The sequence below is a fragment of the Epinephelus moara genome, chromosome 4, assembly GCF_006386435.1.
Source record: "Epinephelus moara isolate mb chromosome 4, YSFRI_EMoa_1.0, whole genome shotgun sequence".
NCBI lineage: Eukaryota > Metazoa > Chordata > Actinopteri > Perciformes > Serranidae > Epinephelus > Epinephelus moara.
The window spans coordinates 37,504,886-37,524,660 of record NC_065509.1 but is presented as its reverse complement, the minus strand read 5'-3'; positions in this window follow the sequence as shown (position 1 = coordinate 37,524,660).

The window sequence follows — 19,775 nt, the reverse complement described above, 5'->3', positions numbered from 1 at the left end:
TTGCTAGAAAAACAGTGAGGAGTCACTACAAAACACCCACATTTGATGCCTAAAAATTTGCTAGAAAAACAGCGACAGGTCACTACAAAACACCCACATTTGATGCCTAAAAAGCTGCTGGAAAAACAGCGACGGGTCACCAAAAATTACCCACGTTTGATGCCTAAAAAGCTGCTGGAAAAACAGCGACGGGTCACTAAAAAACACCCACGTTTGGTGCCTAAAAAGTTGCTGGAAAAACAGCGACGGGTCACTACAAAACACCCACATTTGATCCCTAAAAGTCAAAGAAAACACAGAGATGACAAGCAAATCACAACTGGTTTTGTTGTTTGTTGTCTCGTCTAGATGACATCCTCCATCCCCCACTTGAGAAATGTTGATATCATATGTATGCACACGCAAATGTAACATATTCATGGTTTACAAAAACATGCAAACATTTCTTCTGGCGACTAAGCTGATCATGCATCGCTGGCTAATTCTTCACCCTGATGTAACTAAGTGTCCGCCAGAGCACAATTATGAAACTGTACACACTCACAAGTTAAATTTGACACTACACGGTGGTGCTGTACACACACTGCTGTGAAGGAGCCAGCAGAGTCCCCTGTCTGAGATTATCTCCTCTGTGAAACATTACCAGGATTACCAAATGATTAATTGCGCTCACTGATGATCACTTAGAAAAACAGATCTGTTCATTTCCAATGGACCATCTCACTGGGCTTGACTGTAATGGTTGCCATGCATGGAGACTGCCTCTGTCAACACCTTTAAGAAAGAAGAGTGGGATTTTTTTCAGTTATGGGGGATGGGGGCTCACAAATCTGAATCTTTTTATCAAGTTTTTTATAAGAAAACATGTTTTGCAAATGCTGGTTAGGCAATAAGGCTGCAGGGTAAAGATTTTTTTATGGTTTAGTTGGAAAAATTTGCCGAAAATAAAACTTTACAGTGGTGACAAGAGTTGGGATCAGAGCCCAGGATGTCCAGGCTCAAACTGGGCTGTAAAAGAATTTCTCACTTTTCATGCATGAGGCACATTGTTTGCCTTAGAAGACACCTAATTGTTAACAAAAGCAAAACATCCTTTTTCTTTATCGTCTCTTTTTTATTTGTCCATTTCCGGCCTTAATGTCCTGATATCCTGAGGAGAATCATTTATGTTTAATCACTTTTTCATATGTTATTTAAGTGATATTTAACATTCATTTGCTGATCCTTGTGTGGCTCCCTCTGCATCTGGTTGTTCCATTTATGTTAATCTTCACAATTACTTCAGTGTTAAAATGCAGTCATTAAGACTTTATAGGTTTCCTTGCGCTTCAGCTTTACTTTATGGCTTTAAGAGGCGTTTATTAAGATGACAAATGGATCATGGCCACAACCAGCTGTAATTATCACCATTACTATGTTTACATTTCCACCAGCATCTCTGGGCTTCTCCTCAGATGTTCATCACGGGCCCTTAAGTATTTGATACCCAACATCATGCTGTGTTTATGATACCGCCAAAGCCTTTATTACGGTCTCGGCTATCATAACAGTTGGGGGACTCGCTGGGGGCAGAGAATGGCAGGCAGGCCTTTTAGATGGAAGCACATATACATGATGATAGATGTAATCCTTCTCTCCCCTTCTTGCCCTCTGTTAGCTATCCCCCCGCACAGCCTTTAATAGCGACAGATCCCCCTTCAAGGCTGTGAACCCACGCAGCGCTCCAGTCTGCCTTCATGCTTGTTGACTTCAGAAGGTTCTGATGTCATAATGAAGGGGGCTGGAGCTTTGATATGGCTCCTCGGGAATTTCATGCTCCCTGTGTTTCGAACTGCCTAAGACGCCCAGCTGGCAGGTACAGTAGAAATTGGAGTTTTATTGCCTCTGCCCAAGGGGATTACCAGCCGCCCCTGAGGTAGGGAAGGGGCAGCCGAGGCGGCGGCACCAGGGCCCTACGCTCCCTTGAACCTACAAGCCACATTTCTCACGCCATCTAATCTGAGAGCACGGCTCAAATCCTGCTAATGTCTTCCAAATACAAAAGGATTCGGGGTGGTATGCCAATTACTCCTCCAGCGGCCTGTTCAAATAGTTAATTGATTAATTGGGCCATGGGACAATGACATATTGGAAAAATTGTTCACTAATTACTCCATTTATAATATAGGCGTACATTTTGGGGGGATGGTATGTGCATTTGTCTCAAGCAATTAAACCATGAAAGTAGCAGAGGACTTTTATTTTATTTTGACAAACTGATAGAACGCCACTCACAGATGTAACAACGGATCTCATGCATCAACACTGACTTATATTTCTTATATGTTGTCTTAATTTCCTGAAAAGAGAAAAAATAAGAGAAGTCTAGATGCACCAAACGTTCTTAATCATCCAAATCTGCTTTTACCCAGATGTGCTGCATGATGAATCCCACTAATTCTTAAATAGTGGCCTATTGTTTGCTAATTGCAAAGGTAATGTCCCCTAAACACTGTACAAGGGCAGGTGTTGTGCCTTATGTAAACCATCTCCCCAAGAATTGAAGCGATGGCACTAAAAAAGGCTGTAAGAAGAAAAAGAGAATTCAACAGTAGTAAAATTGACATACTATTAAATAAACAGAAACAAAGTTAATGTGTCAGTACTGGTGTGACAACACGTCCTCATCCTACGTTGTCACATATTGCTGCTTTGTCGATGGCCTTTCACATTCAAATCACTGATAAAGCAGCAGTATTCAGTGACTTCAGAATGAGGACAGGCTGGGTGTTACAGGAAAATCCAAAGCCCAGCAATAGCAAATATTTGCAATGCTGTAAATGCCATCTCAGCAGAGGGATGTACTCTAACATAAATTAAAAGTAAATGGTTGACCTGTAAAAAATGTAATGATCTAAATATGATTATATGATATTCATGTGGGGCTTTTTATGTTTCTCAAATTTAAAACGTATGTTTCATTGTGTTGGACAAACAGTTTGTGGACTGTGATAACAATATGTTTTTTCTTTTTTTTAAAGGATATTTTTATGGGCATTTTTTGCCTTTAATTGATAGGATAGTGAAGTGTGAAGGAGAGAGAGAGAGGGAGAGACATGCAGCAAAGAGCCACAGGCTGGAGTCGAACCTGGGCCGCTGCGGCAACAGCCTTGTACATGGGGCGCCTGCTCTACCAAAGGCCACCAACGCCCCAACAATATGTTTTTTCTTATCGGTGCTCTAACACAGTGGTGAATCCCGGAAATCAGTCATTACTAACACAATAACAACAAATGTGGATACAAACAAACAGATGATTTCTACATTGTCTTCTGCATGAGCTCCATGCTGTGTCTCAAATCACACACTTCCGTCAGTACACTTCCATGTCGTATATTATGTGCACTATGTACTCATTGGTGTAGTGTGCACATTTCGACAGGGTAGTGTTGTCTCAAACCAAACATGGCCGCTGTGCACTCACTGGAAATGATGACCGCAAATTAGCTAGTTAGCAAACTAGCATTAGCATTCATGTTATCGTTCGCGGTACCAAATCATTACAGACTTCTAAATTAACCCAATAAATATACTGCTGGCTTATACCCAACAACAGTATAGTGGTGCTTAGTGCAAAAACACACGTATTTGTACAATGCAGTGATGCTACAGCCGCACAGTCCTCGGACGCTATTTCCAGTTTGAAAAGTGGTCCCTCCCCTTCCGCTACGTAGCCAAGATGGTGACCATTGAGGGCGAGAAGTGTCCATAGTTCCACACTCAACTTCTTACCGTTCTGAGTGCACCATCTGGGTACTCATAGTGCACTGCATTTTTCCATACTTCTCAGTGTGAACGCACTTATGCACTCAAAATATTAAGTGTAAGTACAGAAGTACGCAATTTGAAACAGCATCATTGTCTTTGCTCAAGTAGATGGAACCTAATGCAACCTCAAAAGCAACAGTTGTCACAAAATGGAACGAAGATGAAGCAGCTCTGCACAATTGAAGTAGGAGGTACCATGGCATTTCCACCATAAATTGATGCAGAGAAGGCACAAATTGGTGTGGAAAAAAAATCACCAGACTGCAGGAAATTAAGTGCTTAACACTCAAAATTTCTTCAGGGAGGACCCCCGGAAAACCCAAATATATGTCCCCCCAAATGCTGGAAAAACCATCACCCTTGTATAATATATATCACAAGTTGCATTGCCTGTGTTGCTTCTCGCAGGGAAACATAGTTATTTTCTGATTATGAAATATATCCTGGTGGTAAAACAAAGTCGTCTGTATAGCAGAAGCAAAATCAGAGACATGCAAAGGAGGAAATGAAACAAGGAGAACGTAGAATACACAGCGATGCACAATGGCAGATATGGTATCTACACTTGCCAGAAACCATTTGCAAGATGTTGAGGCTTTAGAGGGGAACAGAGAGAAGCTGGGAGAGGATGAATATGTATTTGTTTTTAGTAGGGAGACACATGTTCAGTGTCTGTCTCTCAGCATAGATCTTTATTACATCAAACGGGCTGTTCGATGTCAGAACAATAGCAGGAACAAAGCCTAAGTTATTTCCTCCAATACCTTTAATGATGTAATGTATTTTGCCATCAGCTAGCGGGGAGTAGCAATCAGTCGGGATATATGGCATTCCTACATGATTCCTGGAGCAAATCGTCAGTGCACAGCCGCACTTGACAGGGGTACAAATTTATCATTTGCTTTACGATATCCCCCAAATCAGTTCAGAATGCCTTTAAAGGAGGCCGCAGGGAAGCAGCACAAAGACACATGTGAGTCGTCTGTTCACCAGCGCGCTCCCCGCGGAACATAAATTCTGGGCTTCCACTGCGGGACGGGCCTGAAGTGGGAGAGGACATACTTTACTAATAAAGAGTAGTTTTCCAGCTTTGCTAATGGCTTGAAGGGCAAGGGCTGACTTTTGTTACAGTAGAAACTAAGAGTAATAATCGGCCATTTTCAAAAAAGGAAATTACCTTTTTTATCATCATTTGGATTAACACAATTGTAATTTAATAAACAGTTCATGAAAGGCTTTTACTGTTTTACATATTCAGTGTAGGATGAGCCTCTTCAGGGAAAATCCTCTCATGCACAGAGAGTCAAACATTTTACATTTTGGCAGGAACACAATCACCAGAGAAAAGGTTGGCATTGTCTATTTCTGCAAACCCTGGATACGTCACATTTGCATGTTATTGTGTGGTGGAGACACTGAAACTTAACGTTTCAACAACACGGCAGTTGAAATGTGGTTAGGTTTAGGCACAAAAACACTTGGTTGTGTTTAGGAAAAGATCGTGTTTTGGCTTAAAATACCCAGTTGTGCTGGCACAATCCCTGTCGGGACCACAGCATTGTTGCAGTTTAAAAAAGCAATTGCTTTTTGAAACACAGTGATGTCTCTAAAAAAATTGTTTTTCGTGCCACACAGCAATAACTTGCTGTTTGGTTTCAAACAGTGATCTGCACCTTGGCAGACATCTCACCTGTGTCACACTTTCTGCAATCCCCTCCACCTCCTGATAAAAAACTTTATACATATATATATATATATATATATATATATATACTTTATTTGATACATATGAAACATGAAAATGGGACGTATTCGTGTGTTAGGGACCAAGCAGTGAGGCAACAAGGACACAGGAGTTATTGACAAAATCGGGTTTTTATTTAACCAAAAAATGCATGAAAAATGACAAACTAAAGCCCTTTTTAAACAGGAATTGTGCAAATTTGCAGGAAAGCCCAATCACTCTTCATTTAGCATTGGCAGTATAAAAACAAAATTGGGGAGTGCAGCAAAATGCCTCCTGCCTACTTTTGTTCATTTTCGGGTCAATGGGGGGCGTGAGCAAGTAACAAAACGTGTAGCTCAGCGTGTGACGTAAACAGTGACGTGGGAGGGAAGCCGCGGCTGGTCAGTTCTTCGGCGATTCTCTCGTAAGTTGGCCCGTCCTTCACCNNGGAAAATTGGGCACCTCGGATCAACTCGCCAATCCGGCTCTGTGTGTCTAAACGCTCGCAGCTTGCCGGCAAAACGGCCCAACATTCGCTGAATATCTGGCAGTGTAAAAGGGGCTATAGAGAAATGAACAACTAGGCCTAACTATACTTAATATAATAACTACACAAGGTGTTAAATGAACAAACTGACCTGTCAAAATGACACACGGGGGAGCATATATAGTGGCCTGGCTAAACCAAACAATACACAAGGGGTAACCAAAATTCACGGCAACTACAACTAAATACAAAGCAAAACTAACTAAACCCAAATGTTGAACTGGTGAACTATTTAGGTATGGTTGACCATAAATGAAAGTTGCCTGTGTAGATAACAAACTAATGAGATTAAAGAGTGTTAACTGGGGAAACATTTCCACGTGTGGCTGTGGCCATCACATCATGGCTTGCAGACACGCACAATGCCAACATCTTCGTCTGGCGACTGCTGTTTGCTGGTGGAATAAATTAAAGTGGCTACTTAGAATGAGTACTAGAAAGAAAAGAGAGAAATGAAATGAAATGACAAAATGAAAAAGACGAGACTTACTGTTGGTGATTAACAAAGATGCGGCAGCAGGAAATAAGTTCACTGTGGGACACATACACTTGTACAACACCCATTGTACCTTAATACTTGTCTGTGAACAATCTCGGTAATAAGATCAACGATGCAAATACCCACTTGGGAATCTGATCCAAATTTGTTTTTAATCCCTTTTTTATGAAACAACAAATCAGCGCTGCGTTATGCTTATTTACCTCCTGCACAAAGCCTCAACCGCTGCTGACAAGGGACATTTGCATGCTTGCAAAGACATTTTTTGGAGGGAAAATGACAAGATAGCTAAATGCATTTCTCATCTTCCAGGCAATAACAAGATTATGTGATGGATAGGCCTCTTGGGAAACCATTCCTATGCAGGCGATTACAGATTGTCTCTTCCCCACACACCGCTCAAACAACACAGTGTCAGATGACAATTTCATTAGCTAAGATTAGAGGCACATTGTTGAAATTACAGGACATTATTACACTTTTCTGCCTGAGAGATCCACTGTGTAGTGTTTGACAAGTGCTGGCAGATGTGTCTTAAACTGAACGTATCAGTGATTTTGCATACAATCTACTGGGATTTTGCAGAAAATTTCCAGGAAAACTTGCAAATTTTAGTCTACAAAATACATAAAATTATGAGATACAAAGTCCACTTCCTGCTTGAAGGAACTGAGTTCAGTCAAGCATGCAATGTCATGACAACCGTCCTTTTTGTATCTTTAAATGGACCTCTAAGCACCATCAAACCTCAAAATAATGGGTTTTGCCATTTGATTTTACATTATTCACAAAGAGCACACTGGAGCATATGTGCATAAATTCAACCATACTGCGCATATTTTGCCTCTCTGCGAGCTAGTGCATGTATGTTTCTTCTCAGTAACACACGATGACGAAGACATTTCACATATGATTACAATTTATGACTGCATTTTTGAATGGTTTCTATTAATCTACAATATCCACATCTTTCTCTCTTCCTCACTGATGCTGCAAACAGAGCAGTCCACAGTGAATGTTGACCACAGGGTTAAGGCACTGTTTGATCTGCATGGCAAGGAAGAGCTAAGTAATTGATGAAAGCTTGATTGGAGTGATAACCAGCTTTGGCAATGGCAGCCGTCTGAAGAATCGACGTATCCTGTGCCGTTCTGCAGCGGTGATGAGCTCCTAGGAAAAGTCTCTCCTGATCTTAAGAGTGAAGAAGGCTCTAATGAGCAAAACTGAAAACAGATCCTGAACAGATGCTCTGCTAGGACAGCACACAACCACAGCTATTTTGAATTCATTATTTTTTCCTCCTTCCTAATACGAGGAAATGTGTATTTCGCTCAGCTGTCATCGAGCATAGAGCTGTTGATAGGGGATTTGCAGTGTGTTAAAGCTGTGTGTTTACTCAGACTCCAGCAACCCTGGAAGGGCTTTGTTTTCTCATGGCAACCCCATCATTGGGTCAAAGTATTTGAAAAGCAATCATATTTGGATGCGGGCAGCTGCTTAGGATCTGAAACGTTGACGTCCAAAATGAAGGGTTTTGGTTGTGGTGTAATTCATTGAACCTTTTTGCAGGGAGTGGACAGAAAATGTCTTGAGCCTGAACCCAATAGCCTCTAATCAGTGAGAGCAATGCATCAAAAGTGCAGAAGAACACGAGACCTGCAGTGTGGCGAGGAGGGAAAGATGGAAAGAGTTACTCGGCTTTGAATATGAGACAAGGAAATCAATTACAAAGCAGATAAAACAGATTTCTCTGAATAAACCATCGTTGTGATTATGTTACACAGTTGAACTATGGGGAAAGTGTGAAGTACTTCTGCAGGAAATGAGGAGAGAAAAAAGCCTCTCTGACAATCTGTACATTTATACTAGATATGTGAACCCGAAGGCATTCTCCTTTTAACTCATCGTCAGGGGACTTACTTATTAGGCACTTGTTGCCACTCTAGGACAGCACTGTTAAATGCAATGTGTCTTTTCAAAATACACTTCCATGGTCACAGGAAATGTACAGTTTCTGCATGTTAGATGCCTGCAGTCTTTTTCAAAATGCACATCAGAAAAACATCTCATTTTTATGTTTATTTCCTTGTGCAGCAAAAGCAGATGATGTACGTGAAGCAAACAGCAGACTCCTGGTTAAAAGTCTGAGGTTTGTGGGACCCAACCACCGCAGCGTCACAAGCTAATGCCATCTGGAGGTGTGTCATAATGTGCCTTTGTGCGTCAAAATCTGACGCCAAAATCATTGACAAAGTGGCAGTATTTGACGAGTTGAGAATAAGAACGGGCTGCTGAACCCTTATCTACTGAAGGAAGGAGTGTAAAACTACATCCATACTCATAAGATTTCATGTTAAAATGCTTAACTTTTGCTATGTTTATGTCAAGCGTCCACATTATTGCGGCATTTTGGAACCCGTACAAGCCGTTTCTCACCATTGGGATACAGATTTTGGCATGACAACTATGCCTACAAGGTTCTGGTGCAAATGTTCTGCTTTGCTGTATTTCATTTTTATAAAAAACAAAATGTCCATGAAGAATCACCACCTATGAAGAAACACGAGTAGCCTCTTCTTAGAGGATTAAGCCCTCACTAACATCATAATATCATGGCTGCATGGACGCCAATCAGGGAAGATGGATTGTTTGACAGACTAGCACCAGGCCCTCATGTTATTCTGCATAATAATTGGCCATGTTCGTCTGTTTGTTTGAGACCCTGAACAACATATAAGGTTCTGTGACCAATATATATAATGTTAGCAAGTACATGTCAGCTGCATTAGGGAGACATTCCCCGTATCAGTTGGAACAAAAGATGTCATTGTCCAAACATATATTTCTGCAGGTGGAAATATTTTCCCCCTGCACAAAGTTTAAGCAAGGATGTGACAGCTTAATATGAACCCACAAAATCAGATTTTACAAACTTACATGCAACTTTATTCAGACGTAAATCCATGCTTGGTGTGAAACTGCTTTAAAATAATAAAAAGACCCTTGAAAACTCTGCCTCTCCATTTTTGTTTTAAAGCTCTGAGGATGGTTTTCAGTCTGGATGGGCGGAAATTGAAACTTATGGAAACAATAACACATGCACCTATGTTTGCTTCCGGAATTGGTCATGACGTGTCAAGCCAAAACATTTTTAGTTAAGTCAACTTTTGTCATCTTTTCCTTCTCATGTTGGGGCTCCTTTCCCATTGCCATGGCTTCCTCTGGTGATGGATAACTCTCCTGATACCTCTCCGATATGTTGCTGTATTTGCTTTGCAGTGACTCCCAATCTGCCTTATACTTGTTAGTTACATTCAGTAACAGTTTCACCTCATCATCAGCCAAAGCAAAGAAATCTCTGATTGTACATTTCATCGTTTCTGTAGTATTTTCTGTAACTACGCAACCAACCTCAGAATAGACAATCTGTGTCACACCGGCATGCACATGCCCAGTGTATGCGTTAGCAAGGTGTTTTAGTATGGATGGAGATTATTTGGGAAATGTTAAATAAATTCTCATTCCAAGCTCATCACATATCGACATTTGGTCATGGACTTTCCATGTCCTAATATGACGTGCAAGGTACCCTGGGTGCGTTGGTTGTTGACGTTCTGGGATGAAATTAACTGTTTACTTACAGTCTCTTTCAAAATAAATGCACAACATTGGTACAACACCACAAATTGTCTTTATACCTTCAACAACAAACACACATGGTTGGGTTTAGGAAAAAGAACAGAGTTTGGCTTTATAATCTTACGGGATGCCAGCATCATTCTCCCGAGTGAAAGTCAGGTTTGTTGGAACCATTCACCACCACTCCTAGTCGCCCCTCTCGCACCCAACTTTTGTTTTTGTGCCCCCGTAAAAACACTGTTTTAAAAGGGTTGGTGTGGATGTGGCCTGAAATAAATCTCAGGCACAATTAATGGTGAATATCCCAATAAGTCTGTTTTAATGGCAAACATATAATGACTAAACCTGTATATATATGTGTATACATATTTATATGTATACATAGATAAGCTCTCAAGTGTTTTATACACAAATCAATGCTACACCCTGCTGGATGCTTTCATCGCATAAAAACAGTGTTACTAAACAATATAAAAGAATACACTTTAGAGAGGGAAAAATGATCGATAAGCCAGCACACATACCTGGCTTCAGCAAAGCCTTTTGAATCTGATTGATCCCTGGCCAAATATGAAGTTCCTGATTGTGAAGCACAGAAACAACTGGCATTCATTAATATGGTGGAGAACGAACCGTCCCTGGAAAGATAAATGAACAAGAGACCGCTTTGCTTGGGACCAAGTGAGGGTTGAGCGTGAGGTGCATCTTTCAGCACGAGGTCTGGCTCGTTGCTGGGACACCTTGTTGGGAGTGCTCTCCATCGGACGGACGCTGCCGCTGGAAGCTCAAGAAACAACGAACAGCAGACCAAATGATGACAGAGTGTTCGTCTTTGATCTGCTGATACATGCTCGGTCTGTCATTTGTCTGTAATGGCAAACAAAGTTTAATTTAAAACCAATGCAAATTACTCAAACCACCGGACAAACACAATGCTGATGCTGGAGAGTGATGATAAAACCTGGATTATGTTCAGTGACAAGTCAGTTTTTATTATTATTCAAATCATGGTACAGCTGTGAAATGCTTTACTCATCAAAGTTCGACTGTGTGCCGCCACTGCCAGGAAGTGATGTCGGTGTTCATTTTAAAGTACACCACGGCAATGGACAGCAAAGCAATGAGAGCATGACTGACAGTATCACTATACTTTACACTAAACAAGTAAAAACAAGTGCCCCTCATTCAGGAACTTTGTTGGGGAAAAAAGTGTGGCATCAAGTCTGGTTTGGATGTTACTCTCTGGGTACACTTCTCTTGCTAACAACACAAGAATGACACATTAAAGTTTGACTGCACACAGACTGTAACCCTGTTCAACTAAGAAATGATCTCAGTACAAACTCATAACCCAGTTTCTGATTTAAAGAGCAACTCGGCTGACTCATGGGAATAACAATTTTTGAATCTGGTTCAGTATTGAGTGAGGCCGCTGCAAAACAAGCTGCAGTGCATCCACTCAGAGCAATTTCCGTCCATTAAAAGTTTTTGTTTTTGCCACTGACAGGCTCAGACTGTTAGTCTAAATGTCTGACATTATGGAAAGGATCTCTACAGAGATGGACCGTAAGATCCTTTTTGTTTAACAAGAAATAGTCCCTAAATCTCACCAGAAACTGCCAAACTCACCAGACTGCGCTTAAATAAAGTCATCTTAGTGTGTATAGAGCAGCATGTTTTCACATCTAACTGGGCGGGTTAATTTATTTCAACCAAACCTAATCTGCACACTGAAGTCGTCGAAATCTGGTGCTTGGGCAGTGACTAGTGGCGTCAGACACTAACAAAAAAAGCTGTCCTTTAACGTCGATATGACACAGGGCTGATCACTGTTACTGTTTAACGGCACCCAGCGGTGTCAGGGGGAAACACAGCAGGACAAGAGCGAAAGTCTGAGTAAGGCGGGAAGGAGGGGTGTTGGATGGGTCAAACAAACACCAACTTTCACCCAGGAGAGCGGTGTTTGTGTCCCGTAAGATTGTAAAGCCAAACCCTGTTCTTTTTTACTAAATTCAACCACGTGTCCAAAACAAAAGTCAGTTGGTGGTGTTGTATCAACGTAGTGCATTAATTTTGAAAGAGACTGTATGTAAACTGTAAATTTCCTGTGAAGTGTATTTTGAAAGAACACAATACATGTAACAGGTTAAAGTTGACAAAGTGAACCAGAATGTCAACAACCAACGCACCCTGGACGTGGAAAATCCATGACCATACGTCAATATGTGACAAGGACGGACTGAGAATGTGTTGCCATACCAAAATTGGTGATTGCTAGAACAATGAAAAGACATATCAAGATAGTTTTTGTTGGTTTTATTTTGTTTGAATGAAATGTTTTTTGGTGACAGTAATTTTGGGGCTGTTTTTGGTGAAACAAAAAGGATCTTACTCTTTAACAAAGAGGTCTGTCTCTGTGGGATCGTTTTCAGAATGTTGTCAGACACTTAAAATAATAACCAGAGCCTGTCAGTGGCAAAACAAGCACATTTAATTGGCGTAAACTGACTTTGTGCACTGGCCCAAAGTGGTTACATTGCAGCCTGTTTTGCAGCTGCAGCCCTCTCAATCAGCACTGGACCAGTCTCAAAAATTGTTTTTCCCATTAGTCACTTAGACACAAAATGTGGGCAATAAGGCCCAGGTTGAAAAATACAGACGTGACCCCTTAACTGGCAGTTTGCAGTCAAAAAGAGAGTTGGAAAGCATCCTAAAGTGAAGAATGGAGGCTTGTTGGAAGTTGGAAACTCCAGCTGGGACGATCTTGGCAGGTGTAAGTGAACGACACCCTCCCTTTCCTTGTCAGCTTCTGTTCAGAGTTTAACACCTTGAGTTAGGTGTTACGCCTCTATCTGGGCAGAGCCGGGGAGAACACAGCAGCTCCCAGAGGTTTAAGTAAGAAAGTGAAGCAATGCATTCCTTCAAAACTACGTGCACCCTCTGCAAATTCTTTCCAGCATAAATAAAGGTGAAATAAATGTCTATGTGGGAAAAGTTCAGTACAGTAACAAGCAGAGTTGGAAATTTGCTGATTCAACAAAGAACCCAGAAAGGCCCGAAGTGCAGACATGCCTGAGAGCGGTTAAGTGGCCCTTCAGACTGTGTCGTTTAAAAAGGCTTTAATGGCAAGCCCACAATAACAACAGTAACACTGTCACAGACACTCACCTCTTTTATAGTGCTCGCCTCGGCCCCTTGAAGGATTGATGCGTCGCCATAGCAACATTGACCCTTAAAGTCTCGTTGCAACCCGAGCCCAGGGCCAGATTTATGGGTGTTTTCAGCTTGTTACAGCAGATTTATCTTCACAATAAAAAAGAACAACAATCTGCAGAAATCATTAAGGGGAGTCTGCTGGAAACTCTGGGTTAAAGGCAAAGGTGGGCCAGAAGCAGCTGAAAAATAATGTTGATATGATAAAGTACAAACGCTTGGAAGTTACGTTGAAAAAAGAAGAAAAAAAAAAAACTCTTGAAAAGCACTTTTGCTTTTGTCCATGAATGACTGAATATCCTGCATAGTTCTGTGCAGAGAAATAGGCCCAAGAGGAAACAAAGTTTGGTCCAAGTTAATGATGTAAACCTCTGATTGTGAAAAACTCTCTTTCTGAGGCATTGTTTGTGAATTACGTGCTTCTTTTTTTTCCTTTGCTTCCTGACCTCCTTTGCCTCTGTGTGGACAGTTTACATATGTTACTCTTAAATCTTTCTCTGTGTCAAATTAATTTAGTAGCAGCACTGATTCTGCACATTTAAGTTCTTGGAAGAGCAATATATAGTGTATGCTTCATTTTGTGGGGATTAGCGTCCTCATTTTCTTTCTCTGAATCACTCTTGCGTGTCGCTTCTATGTGATGAGGCAAAGACATTCAAAACCCCAAGATGTCCTCTGGCACCTCATGATGTTACTCAAGACTTCTCCAAGAATTTGAATGGAAGTCGGTGAGGAATGTCCTATAGTCACAGATGAAGTCATTAGCATAGCGTACTGATAAAGACGGATGACACGAGGAAAGTGGTGACGAGGAGCTGGAAGGGTAGGAAACAGTCAAGAGCAGGATGGGCGGTGATTGCTGGACTCTGGTATTTTAAGCAGGACATCTTCATTCCTTCCCGCCGACGTGAGTGATCCTCTTCCATTTGCCACGGTAGGAAGCTGCGTGACCCCGCAGGGGCAGTCGGGCTGACTGGCCCTTCTCCAGGGCAGCCAGCAGTGCATCCCTTAAGCAGGCTTGACCGACCTGCAGTCACACACACTGCGGTCAAGCCCTGGGCACAGGGATTTGAGATGTGACAGCATAATCAATTTCCATGATTCATGATCACCCCGAAAGGAGGGCGCGCTGAGCGACTGGGCAGCTGAAAGAGGAGAGCAGAAGGGGAATGCTGACAACAGCAGTCCACAGCCATGTATAGCAGTGGAGACACTCTGCTTCTAGCCGTGTTGCTCCTGTTTGTTAGATCTTCCAGAGTACATAACAATAATGTGAGATTTTATTGATCCCAGTGGGGAAAATCCTTTTTTCACTGATCACTCTTCAGAGAGAAGACAGAGCTCAGGGTCAGCCGCGGTACAGAGAGGCACCATGGGGCTAACAGTGATTCAGATCCAGATTCATGACGATTACGATGCAAGAGCCATCTGCACTTTTTGGGCTTGTGTTGTTTGAACAGCAGAGGTTTTGTATTAAATACAAGTCAACAACAGCAGACACTGCCAAAGAAATGGTATTATGTAAGCAAATAGCAAATTCATCGCCAAGTACAAATTGCTTCAGCCTCAAGACTGAGAAAGAAAAAGTACTTGCTTTCTTCTCTGATGTTCTTTCCCCTGTATCCAGCAGCAGTGACGGCTGTGAATCAGAGACAGCAACATCAACTCTTTACCTTTAAAAAATCTCATGGGAAGCATTGTCGAATTTCCAGTTAGCTTAAAAACTTAGAGTTGGTTGCTTGCCACACTGAAGACTTATATTTATCTTTATTTGTGTACTGTATGTACCATATCTTTAAAATGCATCCATCTCTGTGTGCAGTGTTGGGGAAGCTACTTTGAAAGCATTTCTTTGCAGCTACTAATCCTTTCACACAAGTTGAACTAAAGCAAAGCTAACCTAGGGAGGAATATAGTTTGGTTCACTAAAGCTATGTAAAGCTTTGTAAAAATGATTAAATTGACAATGTGCATGTGATACAAAATTATAACAAAAAATAATGCAAAAAAAAAAAAAGTCATGTCAGCAGAAAATGCTAAAATAAATTCTACTTGTTCACAGGTCATATAAAAAAAATTTAAATAAATAAAATGCCCCACTATTTAGGGAAGGGCTTAAGGAATGTGAGCTTTGGTTTTGTACACCATGCTCATCAGTCAGACACCTGCCTTCACATACTGGAGTCTCATCTATAAACATTGCGTACACACATAACGAGGCCTGAAAAGAGGCGTACGTCACTTTCTACGCAAAAGTTGTGATCTATGAAAACAGACTTGATGGGAAAAACTTTGGTCCGTGCTTACAAACATTTTGGAGATGGAAAATTGGCAACTCAGATTCTCTGATTGTAGAACTTATTGAATATTTTTTGGAGCATGCCCTTTTTGGCTTTTTTCCGTATGTACATTTTTAGTGTGGATCCTACGCATTGTTTTTAAATGAGACCTCTGGTGGGGTTATTACAGCAAACAGCAATACTCAGTCAGCTGGGTAACGTCAGGTAAAATAGGATGCAACAACATCTCTGACCATTTCTAAATAAATAGCAGTAATAAATAATTGTTGTCAGAGGGGGGGTAGTTACAGCAGAGAAGTAATAGTAAAATAAAAAATTTAAAAATCTTTCCTTTTGTGGACCGAAATTGTTTGTAGTTTCAGATGTTAACGACACAAAAAATGCCAATAAAAGTCTGATTACATGCAGTTCACTCCTCCCCAACACTGCTGCCTGTGTGCTGTATGAGCAAACAATCTGAAGAGTATTTGTGTTGAGTTTAATTGCACTATAACTTAACTGTACTGCAAGATTTGTGACTATTTTTCTGAATGACAATAACTGACACAGATATCCGACAACTTATTTAATTATTTTTTTTATCAGGCAGCAGCACCTGAATTACTCTGATGTGTCAAACCGTGCCAATCAAGCTGTTAAAACAAGCACTGAATGACTGCAATCATCGTAAATACACTGCATATCATAGTGCACTGAGGTTTGTGACAAACTGTAAAGCCCTCACTCATCGCTGTACGCTTTATTCCAGGGCTGCTGACCTTCTTTGACCTTTCATAGGCTCAGTCACTGGTATTTGTTCATTTATAAAGACATACTTGGTAAACTCCCTTCGTACATTTGTAGTTGTAGCTACAGTCTGAACCAACAACAAAACTAAACCTTGAGATCTCAAAGCTGCCCGGACTGGAAGGAAAGAATTTATGTGCTCTGCTCCTCTCATACAACATGAATTGGTCTCTCTGCCTGACTTTACAGCTCTCATAAGCACAAGGATGAATGAGTCTGTTGGTTCTTGTCATTGTGCGTAAGTGTTCTAACATTACTACATGTTACTGTGTCTTTTTATGTAATTTATTGGGTTGTTGTGTGGCTGTAACTTTTTGTGTGCTGCTGTCTTGGTTAGGTCTCCCTTGAGAAATAGATGGTTGATCTCAGTGGGACTTGCCTGCTTGAAAATGGGTTAAATAAAATAGATAAATGCATAGATTCTGAGTTCCTTTTACTTACTTGCGAAGTAGAGATAAATGAGTTAAGTAATGGAACTGCAACTTCAGTGACATTAAAAGTTTCGGATGTATTCTAAAAATAGCCTCTATTAAATTTGTAAAGCGGCAAAAGTCTGCAGTTGGAAAGATTTCTGTAATGCTAAAAATGCTCACTGTAAAAAAAAAAAAAAATGGGAGGGAAGAAGGAAAAGTGAGCCCAGCCAGGCTTGGCATTCAGTCAAATGGGACCAGGTTTTTATTCCATGTGTGGTATAGAGCCAGACATCTGAGTAAAGGACATATTTGCCATGAACCGTGTTATCCTTGTAAAACCCTGGGTTTATGTTTTTTGCCTTGGGAAACTGTTAGATTTCTGTCAGAGGAACTGAATTGGGGCAGGAGGGAGGAAAAGCCTGCTAAGTCCTCGTCCATCAATCCATCAAATCTCATGAGCAGGAAAAGCTTGAGATTTAAAAATGCTGCTCATTAATTTTTCCTGACGTTTTAACTGCAAAAGCCTTTCATTAATTTTTCACATTTTCTAAGCGAGCGTGTTATCAAAGTTAATCCACGTATTTAATTTCATAAATGGGCATCAAATACGGCAGTGTTTTAGCATTGTGTTGTTCTCAGTTTCTCTGCAGTTCACTGATAACCCAAGGCCGACAGTCGTTCCCCTTCTGCGGGCGCTGTGAATGACTCTAACAGCTGAAAATCTGTGCAGATGNCATCAAATACGGCAGTGTTTTAGCATTGTGTTGTTCTCAGTTTCTCTGCAGTTCACTGATAACCCAAGGCCGACAGTCGTTCCCGTCTGCGGGCGCTGTGAATGACTCTAACAGCTGAAAATCTGTGCAGATGTGAGACTTTGTCGCTGTGGATAATGTCACAGACTCGTAAACGCCATCTTGAGACTGAGAAATTGAATCTATAGTCACTCCCTTGCATTCTCGACAGGGTTCATCCCTTGACCTTCCCAACCCCAAGAAATACCTCAGATATCAATATGGACTGTGCCGAAAATATGATGATGACCTCATAACGTCACGATTTACAAAATGTACACACAAAAGAAAAAATCTTGCTCATCTTGCTGAGTGTTGGTATGTGGTCTGTTGAAATCATTGTTAAAATTTAAAAATGAAAACAAAATAATTCTTTGCTTCATTCTGTTAAAAAAACAAGCCCAACTGCTGAAATACTAAACGTCTTATTAACAACAGTGATTTCTAACCTTACATGACTCACTTAAAAACTTCATTGCAGCCTTTCACTTCATCGTTAAGCAAAAGCACTTGGACACACTGAGCTGAGCCAACAGCAGATCTAGTTTCAGTCATCATTTTTATATTCCACACCCGCTTCGATGTCAACAGTCGATGTCACATTAAAGAGCAAGACGCAGAACACAGTTTTAGTCAAGCAACATTTCTCAGAGGCAGAAATAGTAACTTTTTAAGTCCTATTAAACAATTTAACCCTCATTTAGAGAGAAGCAGGAGAACAACAGTTCTTTAAATGAAGAAAAAGTGATGTCTGTTGAAAACTGGAGAACAACAAACAGTATAAACAACAAGGCACTCCAAATACATAGGCTGTGGAAACATTAAAAAGCCCTGACAAAGACCTGTGTGTTTGAAACATGTTGGCTTTTTTAATGATTTAGCCAACTTAACTAAGTCTTTTTAACATTTCCTTTGGAATTATTTATTTGGAATTATTATTATATTTTTGGGGTGCCTCGTTGTTTATCTTTTTTTTAATTAGACTAAAGGTCACTGACTTACAGTGACATGCTAGCTTATTAGATATACCTTCACAATGTAATGACATCCAGAACAACAGCCCTGCAGTGGATCCTAACTTTTTAATACTGTGTCAGATATTTTGTTGATTCACCTGCTGATTGAGAGGTTTTTTTTCAAAAGTTTATAATGTATGTTAAAGGTCCAGTGTGTAGGATTAAGTGAGGATATACTGGTGGAAATGGAATCTAATATTCTTAACCATATTTTCATGAATTCGTAATCACCCGTAACTGAGAACATTTGTGTTTCCGTTACCTTAAAATGAGCCATTTATATCTATCTACAGAGCAGGTCCTCTACCACAGAGTCTGCCATGTTGTTTGTACAGTAGCCCAGAACGGACAAACCAAACAGTGACTCTATAAAGGGGCTTTCATGTTTCAATGAATGTCATCTTGTGCGCTGCGTTTTTACAACGGCCAAGGTAGTTCTCCTACATGCTTGGCACACAGGAGAAGTATGAGTTGCTTGCAATCTGCAAACTCACCACTAGATGCCACAAAATACTACGTGCTAGACCTTTAACACCACCCAAATATAATGCAGTTCTATACAACAACAGTAAACTTCAAATATGGCCAAATGTTTAAATGTAGAATACATGAAGTCTACGCTTTTACAACGATCTCAAATTAAAGAGCAGCCATGTTAGATTCTTTAAGTCAGCAATTAACCCTATAGGCCCGAACGACACATAGTGCGTCCAAATTCACACCTGTTCTTCTCTGTTGATTTTCTCCACGACCGTGCGTCATAGCGAGAAGCCACGCATATCACGTAAAACAGCGGAATTGTAGCTTTCCGACAAGGCCACTTGTCAGTAGTCCAATGTTTTCACAGCAAAAAAGAATGATAAAGTTACACTAAAATTATATATAACAGAGCTTTCATACAGCTCTGCACACACATTACTCTTGGATGGATTACTCGTGAATGCAGGCTCGCACAGAAATGCCACGCATATCACATGAAAGTGCAGGAGCAGAGCTTTCCAGTGATACCACACACATCATTGTGCTGTCATCCCATCA